Here is a 15400-nt window from a genome sequence, read left to right on the forward strand (position 1 = left end):
CCCAGTTTTGCCAGCGCACGTGGGTCTTCTGGGAGCTTCACTTTTGCTTCTAGGGTGGGTGTTGGGGCTCACTGGGGCTCGGAACACGCGCCTTAAAGCAACCACGACCCGCTCCCCCCACGGAGCCCGGGGGCCCCAGCTCTGCGGGCGCAAGGAGGGGGCGGGGAGTAGGGCCCGGCCGGGTGAATCACAGGGCGTAACAGGTGCCGCAGCCGCAGCTGCGCCCGCATCCCGCTCCGGCTCTAGGGATGAGGTTTTCTTTTTCTCTAGGTTTTTTTGGAGGGGGGGAGGAGACTCCGGGGGCCAATGCAGGCCGCGGTTGTTCATCGCCTAGCAACTGGCGGAGCCAATGGGAGAAGGCTGGGCCTGCGGCGCCGGCGGCGCGGGGGCGGGGTGGGAACCTTGCGAACCTGCCGAGGCAGGGGGTGGCCGCGAGGGGCGGAGCGGAGCCGGGCCGGGGGCGGGGAAGGCGGGAGCCCGAGGCCGAGGCGGGGCCGCGGGCGCGAGGCGCTGCGTGCCGCCGCGCCTGTGCGGGCCCTTGGGGCTGCGCGAGCCGGTCTAGGACAGCGAGCGGTGCCTCCCCGCCGCTCTCGGGGGCCGTGACGGTGAGAGCCCCCCCCCACCTCCGCGACGGGGATTGTGACGCGCCCGCCCGCAGAGGGCCGGGGGCGCCGGCGGGGCCTGGGGAGGGCGCCGGCGGGGAGCCGGAGGGCGGGTGCGGAGGTGAGCGCCGGCACCTGGCTCGGCGCCCCGCTTCTCAGTGAGAGACTCGGCGCGACCGTTGGGGCCGTTGGAGGAGGCGGGCGAGCCTTTGACCCCGGCCGTGCCTGGAGGAGGAGGTGGGAGGTAGGTGCCAGCTCGGGTCCGCTCCCGCCGGCGATTGCAGCGCTGCGCCCACGGGAGGGCTCCGGACCGCGGAGCCCAAAACCTTCTCCGGGATGGAGAGAGGGTGGCGCCCGGCGTGGGATGACGAGCGACGCGGAGACGTGGGGGAGGAAGGGACGGCTAGTTTGGGGCTGCAGTGTGTCGCTAGCAGAGGCTGCGGGGTTTGCGGGCTTCGGGATTTGTTGGGGCGAGCCGCAAGAGGCAGTCCTTAGAATGAGTTACTGAGTGGCCCGTGGCCGCTGCAGGGGACGAGATCTAGTTAAAAGTCAAGGGGAAGAGCTTACATCCTCTAAGAGTCAGGCGAGTGTGAAAATATTTTGGTGTAGAATTTTACAGTCAAGAGTGGTAAACCGAATTGTGAGCTCCCTGCCCGCTTTTGGGCCAATGCTGATCGCCCTGTTTTGCAAGTCACTTGGGCCCAGGAAATGGAATCCGCTAAATAATTTGTGCTTAGCACATGTAATGTGGGGATCTTTAGGTTGTTACCTCATTTCAAGGTCCATAGTTGTGATTGCCAAAATGTCATCTTGCAAGGCCGATGATGTAGTTCTTGTTGAATCGGAGAGAATTGAGCTTTCCCTTTGGGGGTGGGGAGCATGATGGGGAGAGGATTAGACGAGGCACTCCTCCAAGAGTGGATCAGAAGTGTAAGAAGCTACCTGCAGTTTAAGATTGTTGAGCTTCCCTAACAACACAGATTAGAGTCTGTCTCTCAAGTTGCTTGTGAATGATGGATGCCTTGGAACATTGCGTTGCTCAGGAGGGATTGGTCTCCTGTTTAGGCAGAAGAAAATCCTGGTAGTCTTGATCCTAAACTGAAAAGTGGGTGTGACTTGACACATTTAAGAGACTGAATAAAATTTGAAAAGGATGAGCGATCTGGAGAGAGACAAAAAAATGCTTTTAGAGTTAAACTTTAAGTCAAGCTCTCTTGAAATTTAGAAGAAGTTAGAGGTAGATTTAGGGACTTGGATTCAGTCAGCAAAAGTAATCCATCAAAACTCCTCTCCTAGAGCTATCATAACACAGAGGGCTAGGAAGCTTACGGTATTCATTCACACTAAACAAGTAAAAGCTAATGACCAATTTGACCCTCTGTTGTGCTTGCTGTCAGTGAAAGTTCCTCAAACAAAATGGTTCTTTGAAAAGAGGATTAGCAGCTGATGGTTAAAATGAAGGCTCTTTTGGTGACTTGTGGGGGGCCTTTTCTTCCCTTTCCCCATCTGTGCGATGAAGATAAAAAAGCCCCAGGATTAAGTAACATGGGTGAAGCAGCTTGAAGATAACTGCAGAGACTGTTATTGTAGGATGAAATGTGAAGATCTCCTCATAACACATTGTGCCTTGTGACAAGACTTGTTATAGCACATTCCCTTCCAGACATGCTGAGGCGCTATACGAGAAACTACAATGTTCACTGTTCAGATGATTTGTTAAAAGCCTGAAGGCCAGCACAAAGGTTATATTCTTGGGTTCTCCAAAAACCTGACCTAGCTGCTCTTTGATAAAGCTGGATATGACACGGGTTTTATTAAGGTAGACATTTGAGTGTCTTCTGTGTACTACGCACCTACAGATTAAAAGAGAGATACTGCCCCAGAATTGTGTGATTTTAATTCATTTCCCATCCTTAAATTGGAGGCATTCCAAAGCTTTTTAAGTGATTTTTTTGGGGGTATTTTTTACAATAGTTGCGAATATGTCTTACTGGTTTGACCATTTGCTCAGGACACAAAGGGTTTTGATCCTATGATGGGCTTTTTTGTGTCTTTGGTGATGGTGATTATGATTAGCTGGTAATGAAGGTACATGTTAATCTTGAATTCACAAGTTAATGAGATGAGATGGAATAGAGAAGTGTACCATTCTTTATTGCTAATGGAGGACAACCTGAAATCTTTACTTTTGGTAGTGGGTCAATAGTATACATAGTACCAGCAGATGTACTGAATTATGCTTTAATAAACACGAACAGAGCTGCTCCTTGCCAGGCCTGAAGAGAAAAAAGATGAGTGTTGCCTTGAGGAGTTTGTTTTTAGGAAATTAATAGTGTAGTAAGGGAGAGAGCAAAAATAGAAAATGAAAATTGCAAATATGAGAAGGCTTTAGAAAGGAGAATTTCAGCTGTGTCTTGACAGAAGAGAAGGAGTTCACCTGGTAAGTGCATGGTGTCTGGTTCTGCCCAATATGCTGTTGAGGAAGTCCTGGTGGATTGGTTGTTGGAGCCAGGTGGGGTTTGTGAGTGATAAGGTTAGAGAACACGGCTGTGACCTTTGACCCTAAGTGCCAGGGAACCTTTGAAGGGTATTATCCAGGGGGAATTATATTTGATTTTTAGAAGGGTATTTCCACCAAAATCAGTAATTTGAATAATCTGAAAATGTTCTGAGCATAGATGGTCTAAGTAGCTTCTGAGAGACATCAGCCCTACTCAGCAATTAAATACTTGAAAAATATTTTATTGAAGCCCCCAGAAAATTGAGGAAAACAGAAATGATGACTCATACAACCAACCTTTATTGAGCATGTTTTACTTTTAAGATTGGGGGAATAGGGATACAAAGATAAGTAAGTTACAGCTTGCGATGCGGTAAGAGAAATAACAAAATTATAATGCAGTACAGAATCTAAGTGTCCTAAGGGCCATTAAAGAAAAAGTCAGGTTCCCGCAGTGTAGGAGTCTGAGATGAGAAAAGCCACAAACTATCTTTCCCAAGTTAAAAATAAGTTCTTAAGTAGAAGTTAAACTACAGCCAGTTAGCCAGTGATGTTCACAGCTCTCATGTTAACTCTTCTTCCCACATTGCCCTCCCTCCCTCTAACTCTGCTGAGTCAAATTTTGGTTTTGACTATCCTGCTATTAGCTACGCAATCTTGGGCAGGTTACTGTTGGACATTATCTTCTCTGTGCCTTAGTCTCATTTGTAAGTTAGGAATAATAATACTTCATAGGGTTGTGATTAAATAAGAAAATATGTTAATGTCCTGAATGGTGCCTGGAAAAATAACTTATATTTATCGGGTATTTAATATTATTTCTATTTGATATAAAAATGCTATAATTGATTAGGAAATAACAAGGGCAGCATCTTTTTTTGAGGTGCTAGTGGATACGTGAGCATCTAATAAACTAATAAAGCCTTTCTACATTTAAACAGGTCCGTTTTCACATTCCGTGAAACTAAGCTTCATGAGCACATGATTTATTGTCTCCTTTTCTTATTTGCTGATCACTTTTCTAATATCTGATTTTCATTTTTACTGTTCAGCTTTGTCATAAAGTCACTAATGGCCAAATCCACCATATTTTTCTGTTCCCATCTCTCTCTTTCATGGTATTTGCCGCTGTTCATCACCCCCCACCCCAAGAGTTTCTTTTCCCTTGGCTTCCCCCCCCCCGTTTTTTCTCTCCCATATCTAGGTCCCCTTCACTCACCTGCTGCATGTTGATGTTCTTTGGGGTTCTTTCTGCTGCCTCTTTTCTCTGTATGGATTCAACTACCACATATATGCTGATGACTCCTAATTCTGCCCTGACGTCTTTTGATCTCCAAGCCCTAGAGTTTATCCCTATTTGAATGTCTTATGAGGGCTTCTCTAAACGCAGCAAGTTCCACACTGAGCTCATTATCACCACATACTTAACCAGACCCAATTTTATTCACCTTACTCCTCTGTTCTCTTTAAGTGACTCTGTTCTCTGTCTAGTACCAAAGACTGATTTTTACATGAGAGAATAAATGCCTCCCTTTTGTATACTAGTCATCGTGTTTGTCAGTCCAACTTCTGAAGTATTTATCTGTCCTTCACAATTCTCATTGTCATGGCCAAGTCCATCAACCAGGCCCTGACCATTAATTGCCTAGTTACGTATAATATTTTTGTGCCAGAGCTGTATAATATTTTTGTACCAGGGCTGCTAAAAATGGAACCTTAATGTTTTGGAAACATCAAGTTGGGAGGAGATTGCTAGAAGAGTATTGCTCTAAAGAAATCATAGCACTATATATGAATTTAAAATCATGTATAGAGTTTAACGAGTGGCCATTAGCTACTTACAATCCAAGGTGGGTACCAGCCATTGCATATGCTTTTTATCTGAAAGTTAGTCTAGGTTATAAAGATCCCAGTCTTGAGTTTGTCAGTCCTTTGCCAGTAGATTTGCTTGTCTATACTTTCCTATCCATAAGTTGGCACCTTTAACATTATTCTTTTATTCTGTATCCAAGTTTTAGAAGTATCCTTGCACATGAGATCAAGAATATAAACTCCAGAAGACATCCTAGAAATCATCAATAAATACAACCCATCATCAGCTGTGTTATTTTATAATGAAGAGTTGGGCCCACAGAATTTATATCATTTACTTGGGATACTTCTTGAGAGTCAAGAGAAGGCCAGGATCTGTGAGACTTTGGAATCATAAATAGCTCGTTTTTATTCTTACCTTCCATATTATTAAATAGCTGCGTTTTTATTCCTGCCTCCCCCCCCCAGGTTTGTAACTGGGCAAGTTACTTAGTCTCTCTGAGTCTCAGATTCTTCCGTCAATAAAATAGTGTTCTATCTCCTCCTTTCTGGGGCCATTGTAAGGATGACATAGCTGATGACCCACATCACCTGAGAGTTGTTGTCTCCCACCAGATTCTTGTAATTAACTAGTACGGGAGTTCCAGTTTTTCACTCCTTCTCCATGGATCCTGTGTAGATCTGAATGGCTTCATAGACCCTCTGAAACTATAGCCAAAACTACTTGTCTTTGCACTTTTAAGGGAGGAGAGTCACTGGGTTTGGATTCTGTGACCCAAAACAGTTTAACCCCTGCCTTGGCAGTTGTCAGGCTGAGGACCCAGGGCTCTTAGTGTCTCATAGCCAAGACTGGGTAGAATTTAGAAGTGTTTGACATAGTTGAGGAGCAGTATATATATATATTTTTTTAATTTATTTTTTTTTTAAAAGATTTTGAGACAGCATGCACACACGATGGGGGGTTAGAAGCAGTGGGAGAGGGAGAAGCAGACTCCCCGCCAAGCAGGGAGCCCGATGTGGGGCTCATTGGGGTCCCAGAACCCTGAGATCATGACCTGAGCCAAAGGCAGCTGCTTACCCGACTGAGCCACCCAGGCACCCTTTCTTTTTTATTTTATTTTTTTAGTGTAGGCTCCACATGGAGCCCAACGCGGGGCTTGAACTCATGACCCTGAGATCAAGACCTGAAATGAGATGAAGAGTCGGACGCTTACCTGACTGAGCCACCCAGGCACCCATATATTTAAAAAAAAAATAAAGGACTTCAGGTACAAAGAGTTAGTTACATTGCTTGCCTTAGAACACATTCTCATAACTGATCTATTTACTTAGTTTTAATACTAAATACTACCTAACATAAGCTAGGACCTTAACAATAATCTCTATGTGACCATATGGACGCGACCAATCCTTTGCTCTGTTTGCCTCACCTGAGGCAACTGTTTACTGACTTTTTTTTTTTAAGATTTTATTTATTTGAGAGAGAGAGAGAGTTGGGAGAGGAGCAGGAGAGGGACAAGCAGACTCCATGCTGACTGCAGAGCCCGATGCGAGGCTCGATAGCCCGACGCTGAAATCAAAACCTAAGCCGAAATCAAGAATCAGTCATTCAGCTGACTGAGCCACCCAGGCACCCCTTGTTTACCGAATCTTATATACATTATTCCCTTGGTATCTTTTAAAACATAGTTTTATTGCATCTATGAGTTTTCCAAACACATACACAATTAACACCCATGTTACATGCCCTGTCTTCTGAGGCGCTTTTCACTTATTATAATCCTGAAATTCATCCGCTTGGTATTTGCTGACATTCCTCTAGATTGTGTGTCACTGTAGTTTTCTGATTGCTGCATAATATTCCGTTTTGCATATATGCCACAGTTTATTCATTCTCCTGTTGATGGGTGTTTGGGTTACTTCCAGGGTTTGCTCTTGTGCTCCTTGGCTCCTGTCAAGAGTGCCACTGTTTATGTTCATGCCTCTCGGCGCTTAGATGCAAAAGTTTCTCTTAGGCTTATACCTAGACATGGACCTGCTAGGTTGTGGAGTGGGTGAATAGGATATATGAATCTCACCTGCCAAATTTGTTTTTCAAAGGTTCTCCCACCCTCCAAGGTTTAGTAAGCCTTAGCCGGACAGTCACTAGGACTGTTATTTTCAACCCTCATCTAGTACTCTGGAACACTTTTACATTATTCCTAAAATCCATTCTGTAGCACCCTTAAGTAAGAATTCTTTTTGGTATTCCATATTCTAAACTGCATAAATAGACTAACTTCTACTGAAGCACATTCTATAGAGTATAGCCATGATGCATCAGAAGCTCATAGAGGTTCTGTTAAAACACTGATTTGTGGGTCCCACTCCCAGAGTTTCTGAATCTTTAGACCTGGAGTGGGACTTGAGAATTTGCATTTTTTTTAAAGATTTTATTTGAGAGAGATTTTATTGGAGATCATGACCTGAGCTGAAGTCGGAAGCTTAACTGACTGAACCACCCAGGTGCCTGGAGAATTTGCATTTTTAACAATTTCCTAGGTGCTATTGATGCCACTGGTCCTGGGACCACAATTTGAGAACTATAACTGATAATTGAATTTGGGCTGAATCATTGAAAAAGCTACTACAGATACATGATTACACTATTACAAATTCATGAGTTGTGGTGGGGCTTTTGTTGTTGTTGTTATTTCCATGGTCTTTACTACATTTAGTAATAAAATACCAACGAACGGTAACTTTTTTTACTTGGACTTCTTAGCTGATTTTCAGCCTTAAAAAGTAAGATAGATGTTAAAACGGTGTTTCTTTTTTGTTCTTAATCCTCTTATAAGAACATGATGCTTTCCTACATGTACACTGGAAGAATTTGAAATGGTGTACTGTCTCTAAATTGTCATGCTCTTGATTCATATACTTAGGCCCCCTTGCTGCTTCTCTGAGCTGGCACCAATCAAGATTGAATTGAAAGCCCTTCTAAGATGCAGCATGGCTTAAGTATGGGTTCTGGTCTGTCATATTAAAGTAGTATACCTCACACTAATATGTCATTGAGCTTAGTTGACATTTATTCAGCGAACATTTGACTGGATGCCACCATGGGTCATTTATGATACCTCATGGCAAAGCAGAGTACAAAGAGTATGATGCCAGGCCTGCTGACTAGAGGCTCCGTTTAGGTGGTGGGAGAGAAGTTTCATTACAGCGAGATCTATCTGGAAGCACAAACATAAGGGAATGGCAGTTCGGGGAAAGCCTGGCAATTTGACATCTCTGTTCACTAGATTTTTCAAAAATAATTTGTTTGAATTGCTATAACATTTAATGTTTGTCTGTTCTTACATAGTTCACATCCCAGTCACTCAGTTGAAATAATTATGATCTGATTGTAATTTCATCTCAAGGTGATTTGGTAGAAAAGTGAGTACCTGTGTGTGTGTTCAGTGAAAAGCAGCTCACATACTGTGTATTCCCTCCTCTCCTACGGTAAAGACTGTAGGGTGTAATAGTTAAATGTGTTGGACTACTTGGGTTTGAATCTTGGCTTTGTCACATTCTAGCAGTGTGACCTTGGGCAAGAAAGCTCTCTGGGTCTCAGTTTTGTCATCTGTAATGGGGACGGGTAACTCTTTAGGCTTTTGTGAGATTAAACGAGTTAATACATGTAAAATGCTTCCAGTTTTTCCTCGTAAATGGTATATGCTTAATAAATCATTATTGTTAGAATTTGGTAGAATTTCATTTGCTAAACAAACGTTTGTGAAGACCATGTGTGCACATTGTTATAAAAATGTAAAGAAGACATTTTGATATGAATAGCTCTACTCAATTCCATATTAAGTCCCATGAGAAATGTAAAAAACATAAATAATAGACTAAAAATTCTTTAAAGATCATCTAGTTCAACCTCCTTATTTTACAGATGTGGAAACTGAAAACCAGAGAAATGGTGAGGAGCTCAGGTTTGCTCAGTAAATGATAGAAGTGGCCCTGAGAACCTTAGCCCCTGACACCTGGTCTTGTGCTCTTTCACTATCCTCCTGTGCACCTTCCCTGAAATGACAGTACCCTCAAAAACAAAGCCAAACAACAACTAACAATTCTTTTGGGGAGCCACGACCAAAACAGATGAAAACATTAGCAATAGAAAGTCAGTATACAATGAAATATCAGATGGTGTGGCATAACTCTTAAGTACATACCTATGTAACTTCATCAGCTGCTCTCCTGAAGGAGAGAAATACACCTTACTAGTTGCTTGAGTTATAGAAGGTCGATAGAGTAAGAACATTCTTTTTTGAAAAGAATCTTAATAGTTAAAAATCAAAGTCAGTCTCTCCCTTCTTTTCTCCTACCAAGTTTAGATTATAATTAAACCAGAGGGACAGTCCCCCTTTGCCAGGTCTGCCAGTACTCTTTCTGTCTTTCCTCTTCACAGCAGTGGGGTTTGGGGCGGGGCTGGTGGTGGTGGTGGTGGTGAGTCTTCCCTGATGGGCTAGATCCCCACAGATATGCTCCGACAAAGCAGGGCATCAGTGTAAAGACTGCATCACCTTTGCTTACTTGTATGCGTGAATATGTGGGAATGGTGCTAGAAGTGTAATTCATTGGTGGAAAGAATTTATCATTTGTCTAAGTTGGTATTTCCACTAAAAGGTAGGGGTGCTACTATCTGGGATTGAGGTGGGAGTGTTTCCACACACATTACCTCATTAATTCTGCATGAATCCACTGCCTCTAAGAATTTTACAAAATAATCCATGCTCCTAAAACACTCCAGCTATATCAAAATGTACTAGGGAAGAAGTGAATGTAGGTGGGGTCCACCCCTCCCTATACCCGGCATCTCATTCCACAGGATTGTCATGTTAGTAACAGTTTGTAACTTTTCTAGACCTTTCTCCTAAATTCCGGTAGTTTTTAGATAGTTTGATTTTAAAGGAAAATGGTGATCACAGTATTCTTATTATCCATAACTTGTTTTTTTTCCTTGCTATACATGCAGATCTGCCGTAATAATCCCAAAGTAGCCCATGTTTTGGCTCTACTATCTGTATTGGCTTTTAACTGTTTGTTGATGGACATTTAGATTGTCTCCAGTTCCTTGCCATTACAATTTGCTTGCTCATTCATGTGACAGAATATGTAGTAATAGATGCCTAGAAGCATAATTGATTTTTGTAGACTGCTAGATTGCCATCTAAAACTACAAACTACTGACCTCTGCTAAAGTACTGTTGCCCTTACATAATTGGTTATCTGAGTAGCTTTGGGACATTCGCATAATTTCTAACCAGAGAGCCGGTTAGAAATTTGCCCAACAGAGCTGCTTGCTTTTGTGCGTTAAGATACTGCAGATTGATTGATTAATCTGGAAATAAATATTTCGTATTTTTTGTTACTTATGCCATTCTGCCATTAATTTTGGTGTTTGAGAGTGATGCTGTTCATGCCCTTTGCTGGTACCTGTCACTGTATTGCCTTTTAAAAACATGGATTTTTTTTTTCTCATTGTAAGAAAAGTACATTCACTTAACAGAAAATTTGGGAGACACAAAAAAGTAAGGATTACCCGTAATTCTCTGTGTGCGTGGGTAAATACATAAAGAGATAAAGTCCCTTTTCTCCTCACAGGTTGGTTTTGTTTTCTAGTTTTTTCTGTTCTTATACAAACTTCTGTGTTTATAGAGCAGAATTTATACCTATATCTATATACTCCTATAGTTTGGGTTTTTTTTGAAGACCAAATAAGGTCGTGTTAGATATTGTTCTGCAAATTTTTTAGTTAACAAAATATCATGAAATCTTTCCAAGTTACTAAAATAATAATAGCTAACATTTATTGAGAACTTGCCATGTGCCCAAGACCCTGTGTTAAACCCTGCACGTGCATAAGCCTAATTAATAAGGTTATTAAATAAATTTTAAAACTCTGTGTGTTACTTAGTCATATGGTAATCCTTTGAGACTAAAAGACTGTTTTTACTCTCCTTTTGCAAATGAGGAAAATGAAGTCCAGAGATTTCTGTTCAGGGCCACTTCGTTTGTGGGTGGTGGAACTGGGGTGGTCTGACTTTGGATCCTGTGCTTTTAACCATTATAGCATCCTGTTTCTCATACTGCAGCAACGGTGGGCCCTAGGGTGTGTGTCAGAAGTTGAAAATACAGCTCCCAGGGCGCCTGGGTGACTCAGTCGGTTAAGCGACTGCCTTCGGCTCCGGTCATGATCCTGGAGTCCTGGGATCGAGTCCTGCATCGGGCTCCCTGCTCAACAGGGAGTCTGCTTCTCCCTCTGACCCTCTTCCCTCGTGCTCGCTCTCATTCTCTCTCGCTCAAATAAATAAATAAAATCTTAAAAAAAAAAAAAAATACAGGTCCCAAAGCTACTAAGAGGGTGGCTTTCTAATGGCAGATTGTGGCCTGGAGCTTCACCGGGATTGTATCCTCAACCCAGAGGGATGCACAGGCAGTATTTTACCGTCATCTGTGTCTTCACGCTGTCTCGTGCGGTCCTGGCCCAGCTGGGGGTACCGGTTAGTGAGCGGTGGCCGTTAAAGGATCCCTGGGAGGAGTACTGTTCCCCGAGCTTCGCCGCCGCCGCGGCCGTGGCAGCGTGTGTTGGTTAAGAGGATGGGCTCTCGAGTCTGGGGAGGGGGCGGCTAGCTTTTCTGTGCCTCGATTTCCTCATCTGTAAAAAGGAGATAACGTAGGATTGTTGTGAAGATCGGCTTCATAATATGTGTAAAGCGTTGAGAACAGCATCTGGCACATGTTTGTTACATCAGTTCCCTCTCTGCCAGGTGTGCAATGCTTAGTTTTCTCCTGTGACCTCATTACATTCCCACAACCACCCTCCAAAGAAGACGGTGTCACCCCATTTCCCAGGAGACCCGGTCACGACGGGACCCCAGCCTGTCTGGCTGAGGCCTGTGCAGCTTGCGCTGAGCGCACCGTGCTCCCAGGTGTCAGTCCCCCGAGCAGCAGACTCAGCCAGAGGGGCAGGTGGTGAAGGCAACGCCGCATTTTGCATTTCAGCCATTCAGATATTTATTCAAATTTAAGTTATGAGGAGTTTGTGGGAAAGTACACAATTAAATTCTGCCACGCAAATGAACTCATTTAGATTTTAAATTTGTAAAAGGTAGATTTTCTAAGAAGTTGAATTAATGTGTTTCTACATTGATGTGCACACCTGAATGGTTTTGTGTGGGGCAGCAGAAGTATTTATAATGGAATTAAAATCTGTAGTCTCCTTTGGAACAATAACACAGATGGTGGTATTCAATTTTTAAATAATCATATTTTCTTTTTGAGAGTAATAACATCTATTTAAAATATGCGGATAACAATTTTTAATTTTTATGCCTGCATTTGTAAGCTAGGAATAATATTTAAAGATTGAGTTTTAGTAATTTTATTTTCTTAGCCTGACAATTTGGTAAGTCTAACTTTGTGAGATTTTAGCCGAGATTTTAGTCGTTAGCTGTTTGTGACAAATCCTGTGCAATATTTAGAAACCTAGATGGCATAATGTTACTGCTTCCCTGTATAATGAAAAGCTATTATTTTCTGACACTTGATTGAAGTTTTAGAATTCTGATTAGGTAGGCAGTTGTGCCTTCTCAAGTTTGAATTTCAAGTGAACTTGAAAAGAATACTTAAAATATTGTACTGTGTGAAGGAAATCTTGTAATCAAGATACTACTTATGTTTCTGCTGAGCTCTCGTTCAGTTGGTAGATGTGTTAGAGATTTAGGAGATGAAGAGAGAGATACTTTTCTCCAGAGGACTCACATCTTTGGCCTCTTTTCCATTGCTGTTTTCCTTTATCCACCTTTGCTTGCTGGAGTGAACGTGTGGATTTATCATCAGTTATTGAGTCTTGTTCTGTTTAGATTAGTGGGGGGAAGACAGGAGTGTGAAACGTGCAGCGTGTGAGAGTCTAGCTAGGAATGATGAAACAAATCCGTAAACAGAACCAAGAGAGCCTGTGGGGCGGGGGTGGGGGGTGGGTGGCTGATGGTGGTTCTTCTGGGCTTGGGGAAGCATTCATTTTGGGTTAGGTGAAGGGAAAGCACAGGCTGGAGGTGGGTGGGCCGTGTGCAGGAGGCAGTTCATTTTCTAAATATTTACTGAGCATCTGCTTTGTTTCAAGCACTGATACAACAAAGATCCCTACCCTGTAGGAAAGCTCGTAACTTCCTGTAGAAGTTCATAAACCAGTAGGGGAGGCATCTCCCTGTAATAATACGGAGCGATTAATTGTACTACTGGGGGATATTGTCATAAAGCTGATTGTTGCACTTGTAGTGTGTGATGTCACTTTAGTTACGTTTCAGCTAGAGACAGGTAAATTATGGAAGGGACTCAGAAATTGTGTGTGTGTGTGTGTGTGTGTGTGTGTGTGTGTGTGTGTGTGTATATATATATATATATTTTAAAAACTTGTATTACTTATCTATTGCTGCATAACAAATGACTCCAGAGCTTCGCAGCTTAAAACACCAAGCATTTATTTTCCAATTTCTGTCAGTCACAAATCTGGGTGTGGCTTGTGTGGGTGCCTGTGGCTCAGGATCTCTCACTAGGTGGTGATCAAGGTGTTGGCCAAGGTGGTAGTCATCAAGGTTTGCCTGGGGGAGAATACTTCTAAACTCACTCCTGTGGCTCTGGGCAGGCTCCAGGTCCTCACTGGCTGTTGGCTGGAGATAACAGTTAACCTTGCCACAGCAGCCTCTCATGACAGGGATCAGAGAGACAGTGATAAGGGATCCCAAAAGGAAGTCACGCCTTTTAGTCACCTGAATTTGGAAGAGAAATCCCTTTTACCTCTTGCTGTAGTCTACTTTTAGAAGCTAGCCACTAAGTCCAGCCCACAGCCAAGGAGTAGAGGCGCCCACAGGTACATACGCCAGGTAACAGGGATAATTGGGAGCCATCTTAGAGGTTGCCTTCCCCCCATATTTTACAAGTGATCATTGTATATTGAGACCTTGAGACCCCTTGAGTTTTTTGGATAAAAGGAAGAGCAATAACCAGCCAAGGAACTTTTCTGCTGGAAAAAAGATAAAAAGAAAAACAAGTGTAAGTAACCTGAACCACAAATGTTTTTACTGAACATCTATAAACTTTGAGTTTTGATGTTGTCTTAAAAATGGTAAGATGAGTTATTTCACCCTCGTTAAACTTTCAATAGAACTGATCTCATTTCTGAGAATTGTTTTTAAACCTTTTCAAAGCAAAGCATTTCTAAGTGAGAAAAAAAGCTGTCGTTTGTGACGTAGCAGAGAAGTTTACAAGTGTGCCTCAATATAAGTTGGAGGTGAGTTCCTTTAAGGATTGTACGCTCTGAGTGGAATGATTTCAGGTGAACTCTGGGACTCGTTCTTTTAAAGAAACTTGATGGAAATCTTTTTTATTCTCCTTTTAACTCTATAGAGGTTTGTGTGGACAGTGTAGAAAGGTTACGTGGTGATGGAGTGAAAAAAGCATTTTTGAAGACAGATTTGTGTCCAGGCTTCACAACCTATTAGAAATGTGGCCTCAGGCAATCCTGTTAGCTCCCCTAAGCCCAAGTTTTCTGTCTATAATATAGGTAAATATATATGAAAGAAAGTGCTTTGACATGAAGAATGATAGATGTATGAAACTTTATTAAAATCTTCACTTCAGAAAGGGTACAGTTATGTTAAGGTCAAATGTCTCACTAGTTCCCCATTTTCTGTCAGGATTCTAACCCAGAAAATGCTATTAGATAATTCTTAAGGTCTGCGTAATCATTTTACCCGGGAAACACCACACAGTACCCTTGCTTATTTACACCCGAGATATGGCACCATATGAGGGAAGCCAAAGTAGTTCCTCAGAAATAGTAAGGTAACATTTTTACTGAAACTATTGCAATGTTACTGCAATTAGTAAGATTTTCTGTTATGTAGACTGACTTACTGGAATGTGCATTGAGAAATACTTGGAATCAAGGAAGTTTATTAGGTGCCTATATACATGTTATCCACCAGGAAGGAATAAAACCATGTCTCTCTGACTTAAAGATTAGGAGGAAGAATTCTTATGGATTACTTTATAGATGTTTTTTTCTTACTTTAAGTTATTTCAGGGTTAATCCTCAACAATCTTAGATGAATGAAATGACTTTTACAGGGTGGCTAAATTGTTTAATCTTCAAGTTTTGCTCATAAAATTCACTCAGGAATTTGTCCTCTCTTGCAATCTGGACAGTTTCCCTAACCAGTGGTATAGAGAAATGGGGGTTACAGATTACTTGAACAAAAACATGATTTACTGTCAGCTTCTTCCCTTTCTTCTTCTATAATGAAACTCTAATAACAATGCTAGTTATAACCAAGTTTGTTCTTGTATGCTCATGGTCTACTGTCGAATGCTTTGCTCTGACTTGATTAATCTGTAATATGGAACTTCATTGTGTGCTCCAGCACTCAGCTTTAACCGACTGAGCCACCCA

General features: G+C 42.4%; 1 protein-coding gene across 4 annotated transcripts in view; it reads left to right on the top strand.

Moving 5' to 3' along the window:
- Positions 1 to 509: 509 nt before the first annotated feature.
- The window catches only part of SSX2IP (SSX family member 2 interacting protein), a 41059-nt gene continuing 26168 nt past the window's right edge, over positions 510 to 15400 (top strand). For 3 of the 4 annotated variants that reach the window (XM_028102578.2, XM_028102582.2, XM_088022374.1), the window contains exon 1: positions 510 to 605. The gene's annotated coding sequence lies outside the window, so the exon portion shown is untranslated. Of the gene's footprint in view, positions 606 to 767; positions 847 to 15400 lie in introns of those variants that run through there. The other variant, XM_028102581.2, reaches the window with a different exon arrangement.

Source organism: Eumetopias jubatus, unplaced genomic scaffold (genome assembly GCF_037043125.1).
Source record: "Eumetopias jubatus isolate StellerSeaLion01/CBP00866 unplaced genomic scaffold, mEumJub1_p1.0 scaffold_4, whole genome shotgun sequence".
NCBI classification, from domain to species: domain Eukaryota; kingdom Metazoa; phylum Chordata; class Mammalia; order Carnivora; family Otariidae; genus Eumetopias; species Eumetopias jubatus.